This window comes from Aquarana catesbeiana, linkage group LG12, assembly GCF_042186555.1.
Source record: "Aquarana catesbeiana isolate 2022-GZ linkage group LG12, ASM4218655v1, whole genome shotgun sequence".
NCBI lineage: Eukaryota > Metazoa > Chordata > Amphibia > Anura > Ranidae > Aquarana > Aquarana catesbeiana.
In genome coordinates this window covers 184,357,318-184,373,297 of record NC_133335.1, presented here as the reverse complement: position 1 = coordinate 184,373,297, position 15,980 = coordinate 184,357,318, and positions in this window count along the sequence as shown.

Here is a 15,980-nt window from a genome sequence, read left to right as displayed (position 1 = left end):
ATGCCTTCTATTACCTCCAGTCTATCAACCTCCACCTTCTCTGGGTTCAGATGCTGATCTTCCCTGCACAGTCTTTAAAGTCATTTTTTTTTTTTTTTAAAACAAACATGGTATACTTACCTGCTCTGTGTAATGGTTTTGCACAGAGCAGCCCCGATTCTTCTCTTCTGGGGTCCCCCACTGAAGCCTCTGGCTCCTCCTGCCTTTAGAGTGCCCCAATAGCGAGCTGCAAATTATAGTATAGTGTGCCCCTATAGCAAGGTAAAAAAACTTCTGCTTTTAGACCCACTCACTTCCTGCCCAGAACTATATGTTCCATGAGGCATTGCTCCTCACACATTCACAAGTTCTCAGGCACTTCCTGACGTGTATGTATGATGGTGTACTGAGCTGTATGTGTGCTGCACTGTATTTCCTGATATGTAAACAAATAATGCATTCTGTATGCAGGCCAAATAATCGGCTGGCCGAATAATCGATTATGAAAATAGTTGACAACTATTTTCATAACCGATTAGTTGTTTCAGCCCTATTCAGGAGAGATCAGAAATGAAATTGCATCATACACTTCTCGGCAAAGGTTTTTAAGACTGTACGGATCTCTGTAAATTTGTTACAACAGCAGGTGTACAGTGCATCCAGAAAGTATTCGGAGAGTTTCACTTTTTCCACATTTTATGTAGCAATGGATTCATTATTTTCCTCAATTCTTCAAACCATACCGTATGACAGTGATGGCAAACCTTGGCACCCCAGATGTTTTGAAACTACATTTCTTATTGTACGTCACAGGACACAAAGCCATAGTAGTTACTATGTGGGTTATAGGCTAGAGCTGGGGAAAAAATTGATTTGAATAGAGTTAAAATCGATTCAAATTTTCAGCAAAAAATATATATATTTTTTTTTTTTTTTTTTTTTTTTTGGAGAAAATTGCCCAGCTCTATTATAGGCCACTTTCAGGTGATGGACACTGGCACGCCCTAAGACACAAAAAGTGCACTCCCTATATAACCCCTCCCACTACTGGGAGTACCTCAGTTTTTTCGCCAGTGTCTGTTTTGGTCACGGGTAAAGATGTGCTGGGCTGAGCTCCACTGGAACAATCCTTGCTGGGGCTAGCCGTGCAAAGTGTCTTTTTGGCCAAATTGAATGGTACCTGGGTCTCGTATCCAAAGAAACAAGGTCTTGCCTGTAACGCTTCTCGTTTTAGAGAGCTGGACCCTGGGATCCAGTACTTTTTGGTAGTAAGGTCATAAAGTTTTACTGGCGGGATGCTATTACAGGTCCAGAATGGTGGATTTCCTCGGATCCCCAGCTCCTGAAGGTTTAATGGAACCCACCGTGAAGGGTGAAGATTTGGGTCTGTTGGTTTACTACAGAAAACCCTGCGGCAGGAAAGATAAGTGGAGTTTTCTAAGAAATTTTTAAAATTTTCTTATGAATGTCTCCTTTTAAAATTGTAAATATTGTCATGCCTATGTGATCACCACTGGGGGCTGTATTGAGCACTTATGTCTCCATGCTTCTCAGAAAGCCACAATGTGATCCAGGAAGCAGAAGTCCTTCCTCCTCTGGCCAGCAGCAAGACCTCTGGTAAGCCTGGGGGGTGTGTGTGTGTGTGTGTGTGTGTGTGTGTGTGTGTGTGTGTGTGTGTTCCCTCTCCCCTCTCCCCTCCAGACGCCCCGTGTGCAGTTTTTTTTTCCTCCCCCTCAACCTCAGCGGGTAGGAGGAGGAGCGACATTTTGAAAAAACAGAAGGAAAAAAAAAACAGAATGGACGCCGCTAGGCTGATTCCAGTTATTCCTTCCCTCATCCTGGGATCCCCATAAAATCAGGAGCAAGGGAAAAAGTGTGTTTTTAAAAGTTACAGGGGACAGGCCATAGACAGGACGGGGGGGGGGCTTAGCACTGCGTTGGCGCCCAACACGGGGAAGGAGGTTTTAAAAGGCACCATTTGTGCTGCTTCATGCTGCTTGCTGGTATTAAGAGGTTTGGTGACACAGGCATTCCTTTTTGACACATTTACAGCATTAGGCCGAGCATTAATGGCAGCGACAGAGCTGGGCTATTGCTCATGCAGTGGATGCATTCCTTCTGTTAGTACCTCTACTTTGTGCATTGGGCTATGAGCGGAAGGGGGGTAAGAAAAACACCTCAAGAAAGGGCTCTAGAAAGACTACTACAGTCACACAGCAGCCTAGAACCATCTAAAAAAAGATGGTATCATCCCCTGAAAGTAATATGGCTGGTCAGAGTGAGCCATCAGGAGGGGCAAGTGTTGCAGCTGCTCTTAACACTGCAGCCCCTATGTATATTACCCAGGTTTTTTCTTTAACCATTTTAAGCTTGGAGCAAAAAATTGATGCTTTATTTGCATTTTGGACTGGGGCTAAGCGTAGCAGGACCCTCATTCTGGGGAGCAAGAGAGGACGATTTGCCTTCTAAGGACCAGGAAGAGGCTAACGTCTCCTTCTGAGGAACCTGATACGGAGATATCAGGTTCGCAGGAAAGATTGTTGGTACAATCTCTCATGGAGTTGGTCCACTCTACATTTTTACTGCCAGCAGCGTAGTCAATCGATGAGCCCACTTCTGGTTTGGGTTTGCTAAAGCCTCCCCAATCTGATTATCCTTTTCATAGCCATTCATGGCTAAGGAAGCTTATGTATTCTGAATGGGAGCACCCAGATAAACAATTTTTCCCTCTGAAAAAGTTTTCAATATTTTATCCTATGGAGGAAGACTTTTATGAGAAATGGGGAATTCGCTGCTATATCCTCTGTAACTAAAAACCTGCCTTGTCCAGTTGACAATGCTCATATGCTAAAGGATCCAACAGATAAGAAATTGGAGTTCCTTTTTAAAAACTATATTTTACTCGCAGGTTCAGTTGTTCAACCTGCACTGGCAGCGATCGGAGTACCTCAGTCCTTAAAGGACCAGCTTACAGATGTACTCAAAGTGATTCCTGATCAGCAGGCCCAGGATTTGGCCAGTATATCAGAAGCATTGTGTTTCACAGTAGATGCTATGAGAGATTCTATTCTCCAGGCCTCACGGCTCCTGCTAGGGCTAGTACATGTGTGTAGAATCCTATGGTTGAAAAAATTGGTCAGCCGAAGCGCCATGCAAAAAGCTCTTGGCCAGTTTCCCTTTTCATGGTGAACGGTTGTTCGGAGACTATTGGAATAAGTATATCCACTTAACAACCGGCCCATAGCCATAGAATGACAGCTGCAGGGCGGTTGCTTAACTCTGGGAGGACGTACTATGACGTCCTCCCGGAATTCCCCTCTCGCGCGCCCCCTGGGGCGCGCACCCGAGCACATCCCTGACCGCCGGGTCCGAATCACGGATCCCGGTAAATGGCCGCTGATCTCGGCCGTTTACCATGTGATCGCGCCGTCAAATGACGGCGCGATCACATGTAAACAGACCGGCGTCATCTGATGACGCCGGTTCCTCTCCTCCCCTCCTGTGTACCGATCGGTACACTGTGGAGGAGAGGGAGATGAATGGATGGATGCAGCGCTGTGGGCTGGATGTGTAGTGCCCACAGCGCTGCACAGAGACATCCATCCATGCTCAGCCATCCCTTCTGCTGTGCAATACTCTGCAAAGCCCACATTACTCCGCAATACCCCCATAATACTCTGCAAAGCCCACATTACTCTGCAATACCCCCACAATACTCTGCAATACCCCCACAATACTCTGCAAAGCCCTGCCATACCCCGCCATACTCCGCAATACCCCGCCATACCCAGCCATGCTGAGCCATGCTCGGCTGTACTCGGCCTCTGTATGTGGCCAGGCTGTGGAAGTCTCACACATGTGGTATCGCCGTACTCAGGAGGAGCAGGAGAATCTATTTTGGGGTGTCATTTTTGCTATGTACATGCTATGTGTTAGAAATATTGTATAAATGGACAACTTTGTGTTAAAAAAAAAATGCGTTTTAACCACTTCCCGCCCGCCGGCCGTCATACAACGTCCTTGACTTTGTGCGGGGATATCTGAATGATGCCTGCAGCTACAGGCATCATTCAGATATCAGCTTTTTCAGCCAGCGATTCCCTACACCATAAGAACGATCATAGCGGCTGTTCCACTGCTTGATCGTTCTTACGGGAGGCGAGAGGGGATGTCCCCTCCTCCCGCGCTTCTACCGACTCACAGCTACGATCGAAGCCAGGATCGTTTTTTTTTTTTTTATTTCAGGCTTCCCAGCCTAGAGGTGAGATGTGGGGTCTTATTGACCCCATATCTCACTGTAAAGAGGACCTGTCATGCCATATTCCTATTACAAGGATGTTTACATTCCTTGTAATAGGAATAAAAGTGGTCAAATTTTTTTTTTTTTTTGGAAAAAAGCATCAAACTAAAATAAAGTAAAATGAACAATAAAAAAAAAAAAAAAAATTTAAAGCGCCCCTGTCCCTGTGTGCTCACATGCAGAAGCGAGCGCATATGGAAGTCCCGCCCACATATGAAAACGGTGTTCAAACCACACGTGAGGTATCGCTGCGATCGGTAGAGCGAGAGCAATAATTTTGGCCCTAGACCTCCTCTGTAACTCAAAACATGTAACCAGTAAAAAATTTTAAAGCGTCACCTATGGGGATTTTTGAGTAGCAAAGTTTGGCGCCATTCCAGAAGCGCATGCAATTTTGAAGGGTGACATGTTGGGTATCTATTTACTCGGCATAACTTCATCTTTCACATTATGCAAAAACATTGGGCTAACTTTACTGTTTTGGTTTTTGTAAAGCACAAAACCGTTTTTTTTTTCCAAAAAAACGCGTTAAAAAAATTGCTGCGCTAATACCATGCGAGATAAAAAGTTGCAACGACCGCCATTGTATTCTCTAGGGTCTTTGCTAAAAAAACATATATAATGTTTTGGGGTTCTATGTAATTTCTAGCTAATAAATGATGATTTTTACATGTAGGAGAGAAATGTCAGAATTGGCCTGGGTGTTCCAGAACGCCTGAAGGTGCTCCCCTGCATGTTGGGCCTCTGTATGTGGCCACGCTGTGTAAAAGTCTCACACATGTGGTATCGCCATACTCGGGAGTAATAGCAGAATGTGTTTTGGGGTGTAATTTGTGGTATGCATATGCTGTGTGTGAGAAATAACCTGCTAATATGACAATTTTGTGGAAAAAAAAAAAAAGTAAAAAAAAAACCTTGATTTTGCAAAGAATTGTGGGAAAAAATGACAACTTCAAAAAACTCACCATGCATCTTTCTAAATACCTTGGAATGTCTTCTTTCCAAAAAGGGGTCATTTGGGGGGTATTTGTACTTTTCTGGCATGTTAGGGTCTCAAGAAATTAGATAGGCCGTCAGTACTTCAGGTGTGATCAATTTTCAGATATTCGCACCATAGCTTTTGGACTCTATAACTTTCAAAAAGACCAAATAATATCCACCGATTTGGGTTATTTTTTACCAAAGATATGTAGCGGTATAAATTTTGGCCAAAATATATGAAGAAAAATTACTAATTTGCAAAATATTATAACAGAAATGAAGAAAAATGTATTTTTTTACAGATTTTTCGGTCTTTTTTCTTTTACGGCGCAAAAAATAAAGAACCCAGCGGTGATTAAATACCACCAAAAGAAAGCTCTATTTGTGTTAAAAAAAAAAAGGACAAAAATTTCATATGGGTACAGTGTTGCATGACTGAGTAATTGTCATTCAAAATGTGAGAGCACCAAAAGCTGAAAATTGGTCTGGTTAGGAAGGGGGTTTAAGTGCCCAGTTGTCAAGTGGATATCCAAAGAATTTCTAATGGGGGGAAGTTCCCTTTTACCAGTTAAGAAGAAGTTTTTAAGCATTTTTCTTTTAAACGTACTTCTTCTCCAGTGCCAGGGGCAACGGTCTCCACCGTCAGATTCAAGAGGTAAACCTCAGGGTCAGTCCCAGGGCCAAAGGAAACCTACAAAACAAAATACTAAAGCCTCCTTATGAAGGGACGCCCCCGCTCGCTCGAGAGGGTGAAAGGCTTCTACAGTTTTCAAGGGTCTGGCAGGAACAATGTAAAGACAGATTGGTGGCTTCCTCAATTTCTCTAGGTTACAAACTAGAGATCCTGTCTTTCCTCGTTTTCTCAAGCAACTGTGTTGCTTGAGAAAGGAATGCGGCCATTCGTCCACCAGTGGTTAGCTGATTCTGAAACGCATCGCATACGTGTGACTTCATTGCCGGGCACAGCGCTGTTTGCTCCCCTAGCCTCGTTTTGACTCAACACACGGCCGTGTTTTTTGCTAACATCACCGACGCGCAACCACTTAGTGCAGAGCCGCAGCGCGGCCAGCCAGCAGATCTGGGGTCCCACCCCCTCCTTTGGAACCCTTATCCTTGTGTTATGGACACCATCCGTCCCCATCAGACCAGGATATGAACTAGACTGGACCACTGAAGCAGACTGCACCGTGCTGTGCCATCCCACCCTTCCCTCTCTGGATTTGACGTGGAGCCAGCCTTACAGGAACTGCTGTGACATGTAGTCCCACTGCATCTCTTCAGACCAGCTAACAGACCGGAACGCAACTCATCTTGCCTTTTATGTGAGTGGATATTGCTGTTTTAATAAAATGTTTTTCTGATAATTACTCAGAGGCGCCCCTCTCCTTCCTTCCTTCTTTCTTCTTTTTTTTTTTTTGTAGTAGTAGTACTTGGGGCTGATCATAGATACAGCTCAGAAGAGGGTGTTTCTGCCCCAGGAAAGGATCAGTTCCATAAAGGAACTAATTCAGTTGGTCAAAACAAAGAAGAATCCTTCTATTCGACTTTGCATAAAATTGTTGTGAAAGATGGTGACTTCTTTCGAGGCTGTTCCTTATGCGCAGTTTCATTCAAGACTGCAAACAGTATCCTGTCTACTTGGAACAAGAAGGTCCAAGCTCTGGATTTTCCAATGCATTTATCCCCCAATGTGTGCCAGAGCTTCAATTGGTGGTTGATATCCAAGAATCTTCAAAAAGGGAAATCATTTCTGCCAGTCACCTGGAAGATGGTAACAGATGCCAGCTTTCTGTCCTGGAAGAAGCATCTGTCCAGGGGAAATGGTCCAACTCAGAGAGGACCTTGTCCATCAATATTCTAGAGATTCGGGCAGTAAGCCTGGCCCTGGAGGCTCAGACTACGGAATTATCCTGTCAGGATTCAATCCGACAATGCCACAGCGGTGGCCTACATCAATTGCCAAGGGGGCACAAGAAGTACATCATGGGACACAGAGGTCCCTCCCTTTTTTGGTATACACGTGTATTGCTTGGCTACAAAACTGAGGTACTCCCAGTAGTGGGAGGGGTTATATAGGGAGTACACTTTTTGTCTTAGGGTGTCCATCACCTGAAGGTGACCTATAACCCACATAGTAACTCCTATGCCTCTGTGCCCCGTGATATACCTCAAAGAAAGGGATTTTTACAGGTAAGCTGTTATAAAAATCCTATTTTCCCATGAAACTCAACTACACTGCAGAGTGCATGAGCATCATGGGAAATGTAGTTCCAAAACATCTGGGGTGCCAAGGTTTGTTATCACTGCCCTATGACAACATGAAAGGAGTTTGTTTGAAATCTTTGCAAATTTTATAAAAAAAATCACATGTACATAAGTATTCATAGCCTGTGCCATGACACTCAAAATTGAGCTCAGGTGCATCCTGTTTCCACTGATCATCCTTGATGCTTTTACAACTTGATTGGAGTCCACCTGTGGTAAATTCAGTTGATTGGACATGATTTGGAAAGGCACACACCTGTCTATATAAGGTCCCATAGTTAACTGCATGTCAGAGCACAAACCAAGCCATGAAGTCCAAGGATATGTGTAGATAGGATTGTATTGAGACGCATCGGGGGAAGGGTACAGAAACATTTCTGCAGCACTGAAGGTCCCAATGAGCACAGTGGCCTCTATCATCTGTAAATGGAAGAAGTTTGGAACCACCAGGACTCTTCCTAGAGGGAATTATAAACAAATACCGTATTTATCGGCGTATAACACGCACTTTTTTCCCCCTTAAAATTGGGAAAATCGCGGGTGCGTGTTATACGCCGATCCCCCGCAGACCGTGGCCACTGGCCACCAATATACACATAGCCGAGTTTGAAAATGGCGCCGCAATACATAGCCGTGGCTTGCGACGGCTCTTGGAAACTTTCGGCTCCACTCGTAGTTCCCCCTGGGATGGGCGTGACTGTGAGCGGACCGAGCGCCGCCCATATACAGATAGCCGAGTGGAGCCGAAAGTGGCCGAGAGCCGCCGCAAGTCACGGCTATGTATTTCGGCGCCAGCGGTGCCATTTTCAAACTGCAGTGACACTAACAAGTCACTGCAGCCTGGGCAAGGCTGCAAATGGACACAGACAAAGCTGCAGATGGGCACTGACAAAGCTGCAAGGCTGCAAATGGACACTGATAAGGTTGCAAATGTCACCAAGGCTGCAAATGACACTGGACAAGCATGCAGATGGACGCTGTGCAAGGCTGCATTGATGAGCATTTAAATGTAAGGTTTTTTTTCCTCAAAAATTCCCTCCTAAACTTGGGGTGCGTGTTATATGCCGATAAATACGGTATTTACTGCGCTGTCTATAAAAGAAGTACAAATAAAAGCAGCCAGCACAGCAGTGGATAAAGTTGCAAAAATGACAAATTGGGTGAAATGTGCAGCGCTTATGTGATCATATAAACCATAACAAATAATATGAGTACAAAAAACGTGAATAATAAATGATGTGCTCAAAAATACTCCAAGCAGTCCTCTATTATGACATGTGATGTCTATAAACAGAGGAATTTGGACGTGTGATGTCCAAAAAAGAAAAAAGTCAGTGACAAGCGTCAATCATGTGTGATGATAATCCTCAACCACATGTGGATATAATATAATGACAGTCTTTAACTTCAAATATTTATGATGTAATAACAGTTGATAGTAGATCCACCACCAAAGACACCAGGAGCTGCTTACCAGAGGGATTGAACTCGAATAGGTGTACACCTAGTGAGTCAATCAAGCTTTGTGGTATAATATACCAAGGGGATCAGATGCTCTATCCAGATATGACCTCCAGATGGACTTCCGAACAGGTGTAAGGTATGGATGGACTCAGTAGATATAGACAGTCAGCCCCACCATTAAAAGAAAGAGGAAGGCATATAGCGTAACTCCGTATGGAAATTTTAATACATGAAAAGCAAAGGAAATACACTCACGTGTTTAGCAGTAAAATCAAGTGCTTGTATAAAAGAAGACAGTGGTCTCAGCATATCCTCCCGACGCGTTTCCACTTAGAAGTCATCATCCAAATGTCATGTCATAATAGAGGACTGCTTGGAGTATTTTTGAGCACATCATTTATTATTCATGTTTTTTGTACTCATATTATTTGTTATGGTTTATATGATCACATAAGCACTGCACATTTCACCCAACTCTTCCTAGAGTGGGCCGCCCAGCCAAACTGAGCGATCGGGGGAGAAGGGCCTTAGTCAGGGAGGTGAACAAGAACCTGATGTTCAATCTGACAGAGCCCCAGCCTTTTTGTGGAGAGAGAAGAACCTTCCAGAAGCACAACCATCTCTGCAGCACGCCACCAATCAGGCCTGTATGGTAGAGTGGCCAGACAGAAGCCACTCCTCAGTAAAAGGCACATGACAGCCTGCCTGGAGTTTGCCAAAAGGCACCTAAAGCACTCTTGGAGCATGAGAAACAAAATTCTCTAGTCTGATGAAACAAAAATTGAACTCTTTGGAGCATTTTCACTCATCACACATAGGGCAGCCCATCCACCTGAATGAGTTGCCCTACATACAGCAATCGCCCCAAAGAAGCTTCAGAACTTATTTTTAGATCGGAGCTTGGTGCAGCGCATTTCTGAAATGCAAGGAAAGGCACAGATGTGATTCGAGCCTCATTGTTCTTGTGTTAACGCACCGATTTCACTTTCAGGCCCCATTCACATCTAGCATAGTGGGAGCGCACGGTTTGTGGCTCATTTTTCCTGTGACAAGCATAGGACAGCCCATTAATTTCAATGGGCTGCTCTACATGTTGCTCATGGGACATTTTGGCGTTTTGACGCAACCCACAAAACACAAGAACAATGAGGCTCGAATCACATCTGTGCGTTTCCTTGCATTTAAGAAATGCGCTGCACCAAGCTCCACGTATAGTGTGGACAATCTAGCACTAACAAACCCTATCTGGGAGGTACACTGATGTTGCTAGTGACACTAATACAGTGATTAGTGAGAATACTGTCCCTGTTCTAATGAGACTGTCTGGGAAGTGGTTAATTGTGCTGTGTAATGAGTGCAGCTTTAACTTTACTATCCAGCTGTTTTTCTTCCTGGTTTGCAGGGAGAAGAAATAGTCAGATCGCTGTTTTTGTTGTATGCAGAGTCCTGTGTTTTTTTTGTAAGCACAGAACTGTGTATGATTGGACATAGCATGCTTCTGTTCCTACATTGCCTAGCCACACTGGTGGGTCCTGGACGAGGCTCCATAGGTTGGTGGCACTGGAGGTTGAGGACTTGGTTGTGGTATCAGGCAGTGGTGGCTTGATCCCAAAACTGGCTGGTAAAACAGTTCCACTTTGTTTTGTTGATTTGTTAACCCAGTGTTTCTCAACTCCAGTCCTCCAAGGTGCCCCAACAGGTCATGTTTTCAGGCTTTCCATTATTTTGCACAGGTGGTTTGATCAGTTTCACTGCCTTTAGTAATTACCACAGTTGTTTCATCTGCAGGAAATCCTGAAAACATGACCTGTTGGGGCGCCTTGAGGACTGGAGTTGAGAAACAGTTAACCTGTTGGTATAGGAGGGATTTGCAGGATCCACCTACGTTTCTTTACGTTCCTAGTGCTGCTTATTGTATTTGATGTAAAAGCTTTTATTAATGGCCTTTGTTGGTACTCTGTATTGCATCTGGTGTTTGTAACCATATTGATTTAGACTACAGTAAAACCTTGGATTGCGAGCATAATTCGTTCCAGAAACATGCTTGTAATCCAAGGCATTTGTATATCAAAGCAAATTTCCCCATAAGAAATAATGGAAACTCAAATGATTTGTTCCACAACCATTTATTCATAAGTCCTTCAGTTTATAGTCCATATAAAAAGATTATAGCAATGTGACCAGGTTGTGTAACCATAAAATGTCCATCCACAAATGGATTAGAAGCAAGATCCAGCAGGAGCTACAGGGTATAAAAGAGAAGAGAGGCGCCTTTAAGTGTAGCAATATGGTTACATTTATTGAAGGTACAACATTTAGCAACTTGCATGGTTGATGATAAAAAGAGATATATCTAAGTATGCAGGCATCCGGGGTAAAGCTGTCCACCGGACTATCCTCCGCTCCACCGACTCTCACCGCTGTCAGCCTGCAATCATGACCGGCAAGACTTCTCTGCAGGAGAGCAAGCTGAAAGCGAGGCTTGAAGCGCTTGTGGAGCGCAGAGTGGAAGGGACGACTTTGATGGCGCTGCGGAGGACGGTCTATGTGAACAGCTTTACCCCGGATGCCTGCATTCTTAGATGTGCCTGTTTTAATCATCAGCCATGTGAGTTGCAAAATGTTGTACCTTCATTAAATGTAACCATATTGCGCTTAGAGACGCCTCTCTTCTCTTTTATTCTCAGTTGTGACATGACGCTACTTGTATATCAAGACATTGTTTTTATATCAAGTCAACATTTATTTAAAAATTTTGCTTGTCTTGCAAAACGCTCTCAAACCAAGGTTTTACTGTACATAATGGAAGGGAAAACTGTCCCTAGTGAATGCAAAGACTCTGTATGATAATTGGCTTAAGGTAGATCTCCTAAAGCATCATCTCTCGGGAGGTTTTCAACATTTTCCTTGAAGGCAGCATATGTAATTTTTCCGTGTGTTTGTGTGTGGGGGCTTTTTTTTCCCTGCCTGCCCAAATCCCTAACCAGCAGCACTTATTGTGTTTGCAAGGTCTGTGCCAAAACAGCTTGACTCCTTTTTTATGATACCTTTTAGCTAAGTACAGTGTATATACACTGATATTTTCCTGGTTTAATATAGCATGCTATATTAAGGAGCACAATGATCAGCAAATTTTTCAAGGGCATGTTTTTTTTTTTTTTTTTTTCTCTTCCTCTTAGGCAATTTGGAATCTGCCTGCGATTCCAATCGTGGCACAATGCATGTTTGGATGCCATTATTAAAGGTGAGGTGCTATTCTGCCACGATTGTTACGCAGCAAAACACTGTGCCGAGCTTTGTCGCCCCAAAAGGAGCAGGAGCTTCTTTTAGAACCTGCATAAGGCGTAAATTGCACTTTGAAAATGTGAGCAGGAACACTAGTTCCCACTGATAAGAGATCTGAACAGGACTTTAAAGGGGAGTTCTGCTTAAAAAAAAAAAAAAAATTAAAAGTCAGCAGCTACAAATACTGCAGCTGCTGACTTTTAATAATCGGACACTTACTTGTCCCAGGGTCCAGCGATGTGGGAAGCCGCGTTTGTCTCCCCCTCCTCTCTGCAGTGCCGGCATTGTAACTGGGCGTGTGAGCCGTGCCGTGACTGGCCGGGCAATCATCCGGGACCTGTGACGTGTCCCAGTTGATTGCCGAGAGGGAGGGAGGAGAGGTGACCTCCCTTCCAATGCTGCAGTGCGCCGGAAGGAAGTGGGAGCTGGGACCCTCTGAAAAGAGGGTATCCCCTTCCCCCCCAAAAAATGACATGCCAAATGTGGCATGTCAGGGGGTCACCTCCCTTAAAGCGGAAGTTCCATTTTTGGGTGGAACTCTGCTTTAAAGACAAATGCCAGACAAACCTACTGTACGTTTGGCCTCAAGCCTGTTCATTAGACAATTGTATTTGTCACCTCTTTCCAATTAGCAGGAAGGTGCATGTAAGTGCGTTTTGTTCCCACCCACATTGCACAATGCAGTGTTTGGTCCCTGAGCAACCCATTGCCAGGCTCAAGTGCTAGTGCATAGGTTTGTGGAATGCATGCCTAGTACTAGGCACATGACCTCTGAACCGCATGCTGACCAGCCACGGCAGTTATACTGCGGCAACATGGCTCGGCTGCGCAAATCACCATCATGGTACGTCGGTACCATAGACGGCCACTAGGGGGCGCGCGCCCCCAGCTTGCCCACGGAACTGATGCGAGTGCCCGGCAGTCGCGATCACCGCCAGGGTCCCGCGATCACTCGGGACACACCGAGAACCGGGATCTGTGTGTGTAAACACACAGTTTCCGATTCTCTGAGCGGAGAACAGACAGATCGTCTGTTCATACAGAGTATGAACAGATGATCTGCCATATCACCTGCACAGTCCCCTCCCCCCTTCAGTTAGAACACATACTAGGACACACTTAACCCCTTCACTGCCCCCTAGTGGTTAACTCCTTCACCGCCAGTGACATTTTCACAGTAATCAATGCAATTTTATAGCATTGATCGCTGTAAAAATGCCAATGGTCCCAAAAATGTGTCAAAATTGTCTAATGTGTCCGCCATAATGTCGCAGTCCCGATAAAAAAATCGCAGATCACCGCCGTTACTATAAAAAAAATGTAATAGAAAAGCCATAAAACTATCCCCTATTTTGTAGACGCTATAACTTATGCGCAAACCTATCAATATACACTTATTGCGATTTTTTTTTTTTTTTTTTTTTTTAACAAAAATATGTAGAAGAATACATATCGGCCTAAACTGAGGAAATAAAATGTTTTTTTTATATATTTTTGGGGGATATTTAGTATAGCAAAAAGTAAAAAATAGTGTTTTTTTCAAAATTGTCGCTCCAAAAATAAATAAAATAAAAACCGCAGAGGCGATCAAATACCACCAAAAGAAAGCTTTATTTGTAGGAAAAAAAAGCACGTCGATTTTGTTTCGGTGCCATGTTGCACAACCGCGTAATTGTCAGTTAAATTGACGCAGTGCTGAATCACAAAAAGTGCTCTGGTCAGGAAGGGGGTAAAATCTTCTGGGGCTGAAGTGGTTAAGTTGTGAAGGATGTTAGAAGGGCTGCAAGAAGCACATTGGGTACCCATTGGCACAGTTTAGTAATTTACCAGAAATGTATTATGGGTGTGCTTTATAGTGGACCCATTCAGTAAAATTACTATGTTGACAAATTACATTATTAAAAAAAAAAAAAAAAAATAAGAAACCATGCTGGAAGCTGCAAAAAAAAAAAAAAAAAGTTTTGCACCATCTCTCTGGAGGTGGTCATCTTGGTAAAACCAAGACTTTGCTTTATGAGTATAGAACCTGCAATTATGAGAACAGTGAGCAGCAGATGAATATTCCCATTAGTACTTTAAAGTGCTTCTGTGCAAAAACTTTATGCATTAAAAACATATGTGTGTAATCCCAACTTTAAATAAAAATGTAATCCCAACTTTAAACCTAAAAGCATTTGTTGCTAACACAAAAGCCGGTGACCCGAAGTGATGCAAGAGCGTGTGCAGGGTTAGCACACGCTCTTGCATCACTTCCGGTCACCGGCTTTTGTGTTAGCAACAAATGCTTTTATGTCTTTCACTGAATGTGAGTACCTTTTTCATGGTTTTAAGTAATAAATAGTTGAAACAATATCACACTATTGGAATCCTTTTCTCCTATGCTCTATATGACTTATGGGACAAGAGTGGAAACTATTAATACATCGGGGATTATCCAGCCTCCAGAGTGCTGCACAGTGGCAGATACTGTGAATGCTCCATACCCCAAGAGGAGGGGGAGGGGGAGGGGGAATTCCGGTGAGTGCAGCCACAATAAGAGCACGGATAAGACACGCATGCTGTGATCACCTTTGCAAAGTGTAAATACCAACCCAATTATTGTTTTCACCAGCACAGAAGCACTTTATTTTTGGATATTTAAAGTTGGGATTACACACACATTATGTTTTTAATGCATAAAGTTTTTGCACAGAAGCACTTTAACCTCTTCAGATCCGCGCTATTGCCAAATGACGGCAACAGCGCGGACCTACATTGCAGGGACGACGTCTATTGACGTCGTCCCGTGCACGAGCAGCCTGCGCGCCCCCTGCAGGGCGCGCGTGGCGTGCTTGGTGACCAGCGAGTCTATGAGACTCGCCTGATCACAGATCAGAGTAAGGGGTTGGTCCCGACCCCTTACCACATGATCAGCTGTCAGCCAATGACAGCTGATCATGTGATGTAAACAGAGCCGGTAATCGGCTATTTTTTCTCCTCGTGCTGACAGCGTGAGGAGGAAAAAAAAGCCGATCACCGGCGGCCTTGAGAGGGACATCAGTCCCGATCACGGCGATCATCTGTGCCCTCTGCCAGTGACACCTAGCAATAGGCAGCAGTGCCGCCCATCAGCGCCCACAGTGCCACCCATCAGCGCCCACAATCAGTGCCACAACAACAGTGCTGCACATCAGTGCCACCTATCAGTGCCCATCAGTGCCGCCCATCACTGCCTATCAGTGCCCATCAGTGCCACACATCCGTGCCACCCATCAGCGGCCATCAGTGCTGCCTTAACTGTGCCTATCAGTGCCCATCAGTGCAGCCTATCAGTGCCCACCAGTGCTGCCTTATCAACGCATATCAACGAAGGAGAAAAGTTACCTGTTTGCAAAATTTTATAACAAACTATGAAACATGATTTTTTTTTTTTCAAAATTTTCCATCTTTTTTTGTTTGTTTAGGAAAAAATAAAAATCCCAGCTGTGATTAAATACCACCAAAAGAAAGCTCTATTTGTGGGGGGAAAAAAATGATAAAAATTTCATTTGGGTACAGTGTTGAATGACCGCGCAATTGTCATTCAAAGTGCGTCAGCGCTGAAAGCTGAAAATTGGTCTGGGCAGGAGGGGGGTCTAAGTGCCCAATAAGCAAGTGGTTAAAGTACTAATGGGAATATTCATCTTCTAAACACATTTTTTGGGAGGATTTATCGGTCTAGCACTTG